The 12,818-nt window shown below is 42.3% G+C and overlaps 1 protein-coding gene across 2 annotated transcripts in view; it reads right to left on the bottom strand.

Moving 5' to 3' along the window:
• Positions 1-12,818, bottom strand: part of LOC100865051 (shavenoid) — a 60,682-nt gene that overhangs the window by 37,955 nt on the left and 9,909 nt on the right. The gene's annotated exons all lie outside the window — the stretch shown is intronic.

Below are 12,818 nucleotides of genomic sequence, written 5' to 3'. Positions count from 1 at the left end.
AACGCGTACGTTTTCCCCTGCGATCGATGCAAATATTTTTCTCGATTTTTCTTAATTAAAAATGAAAAAAAAAAAGGAAATATTTTATGCTCGGACGACGAGGGAAAAAGAAAAAGGAGGAGCTGAATCAATTATCCATATATATATATATACATACATACATATACGATCACGCTTGATCATAGTTAATCGGCTGGCAAAACGTTGCGTCGTCGTGTTCGACATTTTCACCCATAAATTTTCACCCGACGAAACTCTCTACGGATAAACGCGTACGTCTTCCCCTTTGCGATCGAGCAGAAGATGTTTTTCGAAGAAAAGAATTCGATTTTTCTTAATTTAAAAGGAAAGAGGAAATATTTTATATCCTCGAAATTATTCTTCAATTAAAATTCTCTCGAGAGAAATACGTTCGAGTACTCGTCCAGTTCCGTCTCGAGGAAGACGATTCGAACGATGAAGGAAAAAAAAGGAAGAAAGGGATCCAGTAGCTGACGAGTCAATTATCCAGAGTATATACAATCATACTTAATCATACTTAATCGGCTGGCATAACGGGTCGGATGCAGCGGGATAAAAAGCTTTCGTTCGTATAAACGCCTGCTAAACAACGCCTGTCCTCCTTGCAACGTTGCCCACCTGTTCATTTCGTACGCTATCCACCTCGATTTGTCCCGCGCGATTCGCCTTCGCCTTGATTTATTCCGTTTCGCCGACGCGGCACGAATGCTCTCTCCTCCTCTCGATCGAGGAGAAGGAGTGAAGAGGAAGAAGGAGGAAGAGGGAGAAAATTGTGTTCGCTCGATCGATCGATCGAGCAACAAAGTCAACGCGGGGTTAACGCGTGTTAACCGTTGTTGAGCGATTGTCATTAAGTTGCACTTTACGGTGCATCGACTATGGTGGTGCAAGATGGGCGCAGGATGAACCGTACGATGAATTTGCGATAATTGAACGCGTGGGGAGGGATCGCCCAACTTTTCGATTAATCATTTTTCTTTTGATATCGCGGCTCCCTACGGCTTAAAATTAAATCGATTATTTTCGCGCAACACCTGGTTTTTGCACGATACAACACAACCGAGAAGAAGAGTTGTTGTATCGAGAGAATTTGTTTTTGATAATAATAACGATTGGATCAATTTGAGGATTGGTCGATTAAAATCGAGGTTTCGAGAAAAAGTTAAAACGGGTCCCTCGGCGAGGATCGAAACGAGACGGGACCAACTTTTTTGCCCGTGCTTCTCGAAAAGGATGCGGGTCATTACCAAATGTCTCTCCATGTATCATCGCGTTTTTCTCGGGGGCGAGAAATTTGTACGCGTTTTCGTTTTGCGCGATTACGTGTCGAAGAAAAATATGGATCACAGTCGAAGGGAGGGGAGGGACGAATGTTTTCTCAACGAGAAATGATCCTCCCGTTATTTCTCCTACCGAAAATTCCTTTTTTTTTTTTTTCTTCTTATAATCTTTTGACACTTATTGGAGAAAAATGAGAGAGGCGCGCCACGTTATTTCATCCAAGGGGGACAGAGGAGGAAACTCTCACGTTGGGACGTTAACGAGATCGTCGAAACTCTTTGGAAAAAATTCACGTACGTCGATCGCGGCAATCGGCTGGAAATTTTCACGTTACGCGGAGGAAAATATTTTACGTTGGGGAAAATCAAATTATTATCGCACGACAACTTAACCGCGATTGAGTTGATAATTTATGACGGATTATCGATGGATACGCGTTGACTGGTTGGTTAATTGCTTGGTTAGTCTCGATTTATTAATTGGCGGATTTGGCATCGAGATTAATATCCAAGTCTCCATGAGGAGGAGACGAGGAGTCGGAAGGAAGATCTGTCTTTCCATTTTTTTTGAATTTTTCTTCCATCGATCCAGTCATGAGAAAGTAGCGCAAGGAAATCGCGCGCGAATCGTGTCTATAATTCTCCTCGTCCCTGTTCCTCGTTCGCGCCAAATCTACGAGCAATACCCGAAGAATGACTTTCTCTCGGTGCAATTTATGAATTTATCCGATCTTTCTATATCCGATGTTTAAAAATACTCGATAGTTTTAATCACTCAAGCCTCGCTTTGAATACTTGTTGCCCGATTAAAAGAAATGCTAGATTGACGGCGAATAATGCACGGAGCGGCGAATCGAGGCGGAATCCTGCTAGACGTAACGGTATCGACGCGTTTAACTAACCATCCCCGGATCGTTTTCGCGGGCCACTTGCGCCGCATCGTTTCGTCGCATCCTTCGATAAACATCGCGTGAATATTCCCACGCGGTATCGATACGATCCTTTATTCCCTCGAACGGATCTGTTCTGTTGAAAAAGAAAAGAAAAAAGACGATTTTTCGGAAGGAGGACGAGGGTAAATTTTTTCGTGGACATTACATTGCAACAACGTTACAAATGATCCTGCGGCAAAAGAAAGAAGAAGAAGAGAAGAGAGAAGTTATCGCTTCTTGGTAGAAGAAAAACGAACGATCGCTCATTGGCCTGTCATCCCAACTTCCTTCTATCGTACAGATACGATATTTTATCCCAAGAAAGGATTACCGAAGTGTGACCGATGAATTTATCTTTTAAATTATCTTTTTCAAGTTATTGTTATTTATTCTTTTTTTTCTTCCTGGTTAAAGAGGATAGTAATAATAACGTAATTAAGATTTCGATATGGAAATTACACCCGGGGAAAGATCGGATAGGAAGGATCTTTTTCTTAGATAATTGATGGCCAGCCGGGAATCGTAAATTCCGAGCCCTTAAGGAAGGAACGACTGTCGTTTAACAGTCTTGCTTAACTTTACTGCGAGTGATTCAGCCGAGCTAGTGTCAACGCATTCGTTAAAGACCGGGCCGCTTTATCGCGGCGAAGACACACCCGCCGTCCTACCAGTTTAACGACTAAATTCGGATACGCGTCCTCACCCTTCCCCTCCCCTTTCCCGGCCACGAATTCTCGCGGTTCCGTGTCTATGGCACTTTTAATTGGGCAACACGGTTTTTTAACGAGTTTCCACCAGCCGAACGAGGTATCGTTATTTATACGAATATTTATACGAGGAGAGTATATTTCCTTTCTTTGAAGAGAGAGAGAGAGAGAATACTTTGCGCAAAGAAGACTCGTTACGATCGAGTTTCTCATGGAAACGCCGAAAACAGGATCGGATAAAATTGTTATCAACTTGTACATCTTCCCTTGAAAACTCTCTTCCTCCGGTTAATTATCCAATTTTTCTGCCGTTTTTTTTTCAACCGAGCTCCGCGGAAATCGATTAAACGTCGGAGAACCGGAAGATCGAGCTGTTCACGACGAAAAAAAAAAAAAAAAAAAAAAAAAGGAAAAAGCTGAGAAACGGTTATTAATTTATATCCTGCCTTATATATATAGTCGAAGTAAAAATCGGCAAGCAGATGCACGCTTATTTCCGTCATTAACATCGAATTCATCGGATATCTCGAATTTCCAACCGTATCCACCGCACGCACGCAGCTATCTGCTCCACTCGTTCTCTACTCTCCTCCTTCTCGCGTTAACGTCGTTCGACGCAATTTAACGCGTTGTGCTATTAGACGCGTTATTATGTATTATTCGAGGGGAGGAAAGCCAGGAAGCAAGGAGGAATTGTGAAACGCGCGAGGGAACCTGTTCCCACCACCTCCCCCGCCCTTTTCTACCGCCGCCCCGATCACAATTAATTGGGCACGAGCGAGAGAAGAGCGAGGCGTCCGCCTGATTTACGAAAAATCGCCTCGTACGCGACCTCGGCCGAGCTATTATCGAAATTAACGTTTAATCATCGCCACGTATGATTATAATAAGGAAGGGAAGTAAAAAGAAGGGTCCCCCCCTCCGCGAGGCGGATTATTAAAGAGGCGCGGATCGTTTGCTTTTACGATGTTTGATTAATAACACGGCTCCCGTTTGACGAGACAATCTCACGTTACGCGTGTTGCCCCCATTGGGCGCGGCGATCTGCCCGTTAAACGTACATTTTTCGCCTTTTGGGGGGAAATTGACGTACGCGCTCGTTGTTATACATTGGGTGATTCGAATTTTGCGAAAATTGGAAGTTCGAAACGGCGAGAATTCCTCTTCGCTATTAGGGACGTGGCCAGAGTGTTTAAAGTTTAACATTTATGTCGAAAGAATTTCGCGAAAATTGTAAGTTCGAAACGAGGAGAATTCGATCTTTCTTCTTCGAGATTAGGAAAGTGTTCAAAGTTTATCTAAAGTTTCCATTTTTGAGAAAATTGAAAGTTCGAAACGAAGAGAATTCGATCTTTTCTCTTCGCGATTAAAGGAATGTCCAAAGTGTGTAAAGTTTCCATTTTTGAGAAAATTGAAAGTTCGAAACGAAGAGAATTCGATCTTTTCTCTTCGCGATTAAAGGAATGTCCAAAGTGTGTAAAGTTTCCATTTTTGAGAAAATTGAAAGTTCGAAACGAAGAGAATTCGATCTTTCCTCTTCGTCATTAGAGAAGTGTCCAAAGTATATAAAATGTTTTCCATTTTTGCCGAAAGAATTTTGTGAAAATTGAAAGGTCGGAACGAAGAGAATTCGATCTTTCCTCTTCTCGATTGGAGGACCGTCCAAAGTGTGTAAAGTTTTGAGAAAATTGAAAGTTCGAAACGACGAGGATTCGATCTTTCCTCTTCTCGATTAGGGGAGAAGTGTTTTGCATTTTTGGGCGAAAGAATGTTGAGAAAAATCGAGGGAGGAAAGGAAAGAAAAGAAGACGAGGCTCGTAAATAATGAACAGATAAGAGCAGGAGACGGATAAATCAAACGGATTGATTGGGGAGGTACGAATATACGGCGGAGGTTAAAGTAAAAATGAGTACCGTATTTCGAGATAATTACCGGGCTGCCCAAAGACGACACGTTTCCAAACAGAGACGTGTATCATAAAGCAACAGTTTTTTGTCGACGAACATCGTTGCGATTCCCCGCAGGTAGCCGCGCCGGCCGGTGTTCCGTTCGCGTGCATCGCATTCCGGGAAAGTAAAAAACGGGTCCACGCTCGATTTATGCGCGAGAACTAGCGTGTGCCTTCCGGTCAGCCCTCCCCGCTTTTCTCGTTTTTCACTTTCTTCCTTTCCTCTCCATCCATCCATCCATCCATCCAAGCGTTATCCGTCTATTCTATTCGTTGTATACGTCTTAATACGGCCTCAACACGGGGGGGCAATTAGTCGTTTCATCCGTGTGATACGCCTACGTCTAAGGCAAGGAGGAAACACGCTTCCTGCTGAATCTCCTTCCCCCTCCCTCCCCCTCCCTCCTCCCCTTCTTCTTTTTTAATATTTCATGACTTTACGTGACCGCCTCCGTTTCCACAGGATGAAACAGCTAGGCGGGGAACCTAACTCGAGAGGGGTTCGCTTTGCCCCTTTTCGATTCCCCTGTTCCGCGGCGAACAAAGACCGAAATGCCAGGCTGGATCTGGAAATTTTAATTTTATCGTTTCGTAGATCCAAGGCCGCGTTTCGAAAAAAAAAAAAAAAAAAAAGAAAGAAAGAAAGAAAAGAAAAAAAGAACGCAACGCTCGGATAAGCATCGTTGCTCGAATCAACATGGGAGGAGTACCGCCCATTTCTCCCGCTCTTCTCACTCCTCTCGGCGAACGAGTTTGCAAAATCGAGCGATTCGAGTTCGGGTCCCTTTGTAATAAAAAGTAAAGGCGATTAATTATTAATCGCATTTTTGCGTGTACGTGAGCGAGCATACGGGGTCGCGTGTGCATCGGCAGTCTTTCAATTCATTCCGTCGAAAGGATGCGTTTTTTCCTCTCTCTTTTCTTTCTTTTTTCTTTTTTTTCTTTTTTTTTTTCCTTTTGTTTCTCACGCAGTTTCCGAGAAGGCCGGCGCACGATCGCACAGTTACGCGCACCTCGGTTCGTCATCTCCACACGTCTCCACATCCCAATTACCTGTCCACCGTGCAAACTGATTTATTTGACACGGATCGCGGACACAATAGGCGCTCGCCTGCTATACTTGGCTCCGCGGTGGCCACGCTCCTTTCCACGAACGTTATCGACCCATGGTAAAATCCACGCGTCCCGTCTCAATAACGAACGATATTTACGCCTCGTCCCACAATTCCGATTCCCTTCCCTTCCTTCCGCTCTTGTCGTTTCTTCACTTTTGATTCGCAGCTCTCCGCCTGCCACGATCGAACTTGGAAAGGCGCCAAGTTGCTCGACCGCGCATCCACTCCTCTCTCTCTCTCTCTCTTTCCGCGTTAATGAGCACCACTACCGCAACCTGTTACCCGGCAAACAACGCTAAACCTCGCTCGTGTATACGGCCTATACGCGGCAATTACGGCGAGGAAGCTAGTTGAGAAGCGGTTGTATCGATCATCGCGGCGTGACGAAACGCGATCTGTTTTATTCCACGCCCTCGTCCATCGTGCGAACCATCGTGTTTTTTTCCTGAATACGATACACGGGGATCGGAACGGCGGCGAAACGAATTCTCTCGAGATCGTTTCGAAACGTTTCTCAAACGTTTGTGGCCCGGAACCGACCGAATGAATTCCACGTGAAAATTCCTCTCTCTCGAGAATGCCTCTCGAGAATCGGAGGAGAATGATTCTCGATTTAAAAAGAAGAAACGAGACGAAGGTTTCGTTTTTTTTTTCTTTTCTTTTTTTTTGGAGGAGGATCGATCTGGAAAGTGGATTGTGGTGTTAATAGAGAACGATATAAGGGGGAAGGAACCGTTTCCGTTTCGGCCGATCCTCTCTTCCTGCGAGCGTTTTAAATTTATGCGTTATTATAACCTGTGGATGTACACGTATAAGCGCGTGTAGGCTAATTAGAAAACGAAAGGGGCTACTACTCGGGGCTGATGTGGAAACAATGTGGTGAAAAAAGCAGCAGCGTATCGAGGAAGAAGCTCGTTCCCGCGTAGTTTGTTGGAACACGAAAACTGACGCAGACATCCTGATTCCCTTCTTCGAACGAGTTGCTTACCAGAGAATCGCTGGAGTAACGAATTGTAATTAAGGGGATCGTGTTACGAGGATTTGATATTTATTAGAAACGTAATGGAATTGTTTTTGATTTCGTTTCTATTTCTTTCTTTCTTTCTTTTAATTAATCGAATGAATGAAACGTGTTTCTCATTCGTTAAAACTTAACAGTCATTTTCACGTAGGAAGGGATAACGGTATCAATTAAGATATTGAAACGCATTAATATACAGGAGGCGAATCAAGATCAAACGATCAGATAAACGGCATCACGATCATGCAAATCGAGTTTGCTTTGCGCTTGGATTCCATTCCGTGCGACAAGGTTAGCGGTTGAGCTTTTTACACCTGCAACCTGTTACTCCAGTTACGATAATTCGAAAAAACAGTTTTCACGCGCGAAAGATGAAAATTTCTCGAATATCGGGGAACCTCGACACGGATTTCCATTTATATGTACACTTCCACGTCGGGTTTCACCATTGGATTACTGTTGGAAAAATATTCAAGATAAAAATCGAGGATGAATTTTCAATTTTTTTTTTTTTTTTTTAATTAAAAATGAAATTCCGCTTACTACAAATTTCGCGCGTATTATTATGAAAAAAAATCTCATTACAGAAATATCCGATCGAAGATAGTTCGAGTAACAGTTTTTGCGCGCGCGAAAGATGAAAATTTCGATATCGGGAAAGCTCGGACACGAATTTCGATTTATCTACACTTCCACAAATTTTTTCCGGATTTTTTTACACAACTTTACACAATTGGATCATGGAAGTTTCCACTTTGTAATAATTTTTAAACGGAGAATAGATAAAAATGGTGGATGAATTTTTCAAAATTATCTTGGATCTCTTCTTTTTAATTAAAAATCAAATTCCGCTTACTATAAATTTCACGCGTATTATCGGGCAATATGAAAATCTCATTACAGAAATGTGCCGTTATTAGCCGATCGAGGAGGTAGGAATCCTCGAAGCGCGATTCAATTCTCTGTTTTTTCTCGAATGATTAATCAACGTAGCATCAATCGATATTCACCGGTTCATTAATCACGCAGGGGGATCGATAAAAATCTTTCGGCAAATGAATTCGAGATGAATGGACGACGCAATGGACGACTATCCCGCGATGAATTTCTCATTTTCTTCTACTAGAGGAGGGGAGTCATATTCATTCTTATTTCCCGGGAAAATTCAGTAACAAGATCGTGACTTAATGAACAGGGGAGAAATGTTTAAATCACGCGCGAGGAGCGCTGGGGGATTTTTCTTTCGTCTCGAGTGTCAGCCGGCAATATATCACAGCCTATTACCGTTGTCGAGATCTTCAGAGACGCGCAAATGGACGGCTACGAGTATAGAATTATTCTCCTCGAGTTTAAGTAAATCCACCGGTGTGGTATAATTTAATAAAAAAGAAAGCCGCATCTCGAAACGAAACGATCTCTGAAATGATTTAATCAATCAACGAAATTATCATAGGATTTTTCTTGTCCGAGAGATCGAAGGAATCCTCGATTTTTCGATCGTTTTCTTAACGAGAGTGCCTGCCCCCCCTCTCTCCCTCTCTCCCTCCCTCTCTCTCTCTCTCGAATCGAACATTGGAAGATATTAATGAACCGTCAAGGTTGGCAGGCACAATCGGTCCACCGACCTTTTCCTAGCGGATTCCTCCTTTTTTTTTTTTCCTTTTTCTTTTCTTTCTTTCCCACCGACAGATTGATGACAGATTAGAGAAAATCGTGAGACACTTTATTGTGGCGGTAGTTAATTGCGCTATGGTTACACGAGCGAACGTCAAAAGGTAATTGAAAACTTTAATGAGACAGACACGTGTTCCATCCCGGGTGTTCATTATCGGCCGAATGGGAATAATAATCGCGACACGAGGAGACGCGTGTAATTTTTCCCCATTAATAACGGGACGGGAAGAGGAAGAGATCTAGATCGTTTTATTATTGGGAATGATTCATAATACGGTGATATCGCGATCATCGATGAAAAAGGAAAAAAAGAAAGAGGGGGATCGATCGAGGAAACCGGATGGGAGCATCGTAACATCGTTTCGACGCGCTTTTACTTTCGTTCTTGTTCGAGAACCGGCGGTAATACTTCGTTTCGTCCTCTCCGCGTTATAATTGGAACGAGCGGATAATTGCGCTATTCGTTTAAAAAAAAAAAAAAAAAAACGAGCGTATCGTAACACGCTCTCTATACCACCGAGTGAAAGTCTAACGCTCGCGCTATCGCCCTCCTCGTCTTTCTTTCCGCCTCGAACGAGAGCCGTTCGATCGCTTAAAATTCTCCTCTCCACCCAACTTTTCGATCCGCGATCTAACTAACTCTCTCTCTCTTTCTCTCTCTCTCTCCAAGAGATTCAGAAATAATCTCTTAATAATATCTCGGATTAATCGGTGAAAAGAAAAATTGACAAGAGTGTTATGTAAATGCCGCGTCCAATTTACATAATCGTAAACTTACGAACATCGATTCTTCCGCCGTTAAAGATAATCGCAACCATCCATCTCTTCCTTCCTTCCTTTTCTTTTATCATCTTCCCCCATCCCTTCTTTTCCCTCCTTCTTTCGACGATGTTTGCTCAATGGACGAGGAGACGTCGATCGAGGAGAGCACGATTTCGACGAGTTTTTATCGGCAGCGGAATGGAAACGAGAAGACGATTATTATCGTTTCGTGTGTGTACAAGGCGCGCGCGCACCTATCGAACGAATTACAGCCGAGCCGTGTGTAAAACTTGGCCGTGACGAAAGTGACGCGGACGGATTTAACTCGACGAGACGAGACGTTTCTCTCCAAAAGTAAATCCCGCCAAACTCGAACTTCCGATACGTCGACCGACGCCAATTCCCAGTTCGTGGGAAAGAATTTTCCGAAGGAAGAGGAGAGAACGGAGATTCACGAGCGATCGGTCTTGTCTTTTCTTTTTTTGGAATTGAAAAAAAAAAAAAAAAGGAAACGTAAAGTATCACGCGAATACCAGCGCGGAGGAGACGAGAAAAGAGGAAAAAGAATGGAGGGAGGGGGAATGGTAGGAAAGAGATAAAAACGGGACGGAACCGTTAAGCGCGATAAGTCTTTTAACGTGGCTAACAAGCAGAGAAGGAAATTACATAGGGAGGAATAAGAGAGGAGCTTGCTGGAGGAGTGACAAATACGTGTAATATACGACATAACGCGGAGGGAAGGTGAATTATTAGTTACACGATGTCCTTGTCCACAATGTGCCGCGGCAGTTGTAATAAATTGGCGTATAAACAACCTTTACCATTCATTTCTCATCGAGTGTTCTCGAATCGAGAAAAAGTTACACAGCCTAATGCTGCTCAATCCTTCTCTCGACTTCGTTCGAGAGAATCCGTTCGAAGTTTGATAACGGAAGCGAGATAACGTTCGTATTGAAATTTCATCGAGACACCGGTCGTTCAACGCAGCCGAGAGTTACCATTACGATTTCTATTTCTACCGTCTGATCGGCGCCCGTTCCATCGAACCACTCGTTTCCTGACGTTAGATTTTCCACGCGATACGACAGTCGAGTCGAAACCTCGCTGAGTTCCCCTCGAACGATCGCGCAATTCGAACGCTTGTAGATATAATAATAAATAGAAGAGTTTCGCGGAGAAGGTCGCGTCGAATTTTATTGTTCTCGAGTGTGTGCTCGAGTCACTTTCGCGAGAGCATTGGTCGCAACGCAATCACCGTGATTGCCGCGATCTAATCGGGTCTAAAACTGCTTCGACGCGCTTCCTCCTTGATTATGGATCGGTTATGCAATTTTCGAAACAATTTCATTCGAGTATTGTGTAATAACGGAGATGATGCGTGGAAAAATGATGGAAAGAAAATAAAGAGTTGAAAATAAAGGTAAACTCGAAGGAATTGGAGTCGAACGTATTCTCCGAAGATCGCGAAGATGGATTATCGAAACGTGAAAGTCAACCAAGGTCGGGAGATTGAATCAATAAGCTGTAATTCAAAAATGATGGAGGATGAAAATTATCGTATAATAAAGAATTAAGCTCTCAATTTGAAAGGATGGCAGAATGATGGAGAAATTAGCTTCTTCCAACTTCCGCGTCCAACATATGCTCGATTGTTGTGTGTAATGAGTTTGAGAAAAATTGAAAAAGAGGAATCCTCCGATTTATAACCAAGTTGTAAAACCGATAAAGTTCTATCGGTGAATGTTAACGAGATACGAAAAATGCTTGTTCCCGCGAAACCATCGGCCATCTGTTCCTTCACATAATTAAAATCATTCTCTTTCGGACGAAACGAAACGATGGATGGTGTGCTATTATCGATTATCGTTATCGATCCAGCTTTCATAAATATACAATCTTCCTCTCGATGCTTCTTTCTGCGAAACCCAAACGAGAAATCATTGCTAGTTGATTAATCGAAAAAAAAAAAAAAAAAGAAAGAAGATATTTTTCTTTGAAGCTGATTATTTATTCGAACGGACTCTTCTCTTTTCCTCTCGATCACAGTTGGGACACGAATGGTAAGTACGTTTCGCGTCTCAATTCGATAGATCGGTAATGGTGATCGATAGACATTTCAATATAGGTATCGATTATCGATGATCAGTGGGGGAAGAAGAGGAGGAAAGGCGGGGAAAGATAGGATCGCGGAAACTGGAGTATCGAGGCGTGGCAAGGCTGAATGAACGTGGTAAAACCCGTCTAGCGAATGAAGGGGAAGCTTGCTCCCTAGGTGAAACTCGGTGCCGGTTTCTAGCACGTTCACGATGCCTCTTTGGTCTTATTTTACGGGTATAAAGTGGGTGTGTGTGTCGAGGCGGCTTCTACGTGGCCTTGCAAGGTCGTTTCTACACGCCGTCGCGGAGAAGATTCTATCTTTGCCCGTTTCCTCGACGCGTTCGATTCCTGGACGCGAATATCGATACGCGGTACGGAGAATTTCCGCAATTTTTACGACCGGTCTTAAATTGCCGATTAAGCGAAAATTAAACGATTCGATCTCCCGAACGAGAAGGAATAACGGTGAAATTAAATACCTCTAATACCCTATTACCCTAACAATAATAATAATAATAATAATGATTTAAGAATTATGTTTATGTTTGGAAGAGGAATATCTTACAAAAATGTTGGGAAGGATTAAAAAAAAATTATTGGAAATTGATATTTTCTTTAAAATTTAAAAACGCCCAGTCCATTTTCATCACTTTTTTTTCAACGTCTCAATAATCGATAAATCGTTGAGTGTCGTTTTATTTAGGGATAGAATTTATATTACGGCAACGATATAAATCTTTCGGTTCGATTTTTCTCGAATAATTTCGCTCGGTGAAATTATTTTAAAAAGGATATTTCAATAACGAAAATGCAAATTATCTTCAGAAATTTTAAAATCCCATTGATCTATGTTCCAACGTAAAAAAAACGAAACGTTAAAAAGTTTTACTTTTTCTTTAATTCGACTACTACTTTATCGCGCGATAGTAATATATTAAACGATTCACTTCTGATCAGCTATTTATATTCATACGTAGACGTATCATCACTACTCCGTGTATTAATGTTATTCGCAATCGATAAATAAATTCAGCGATCTTTGTACTTTCTTAAATAAATGTATATATATATACATTTCGAAGAATTCGAGAAATGGAAAAACTATAAATTCCACAAATTCAATTAAACTGAAACTGTCGGTTATTAGACTAGATTAAACTTTGACCAGCCGGTTTGTCGAAGAAATCGTAAACCATCGATCATCCCTTGCCGAGTTCACTATTATTTTGACTGAACGTTGTTGAAAAAAGAAAAAAAAAA

Source organism: Apis florea, unplaced genomic scaffold, assembly GCF_048593485.1.
Source record: "Apis florea isolate Af1SG1 unplaced genomic scaffold, ASM4859348v1 contig_1615_pilon, whole genome shotgun sequence".
Classification (NCBI taxonomy): Eukaryota; Metazoa; Arthropoda; class Insecta; order Hymenoptera; family Apidae; genus Apis; species Apis florea.
The sequence above is the reverse complement of the archived record's forward strand: the minus strand, read 5'-3'. Positions and strand labels throughout refer to the sequence as shown.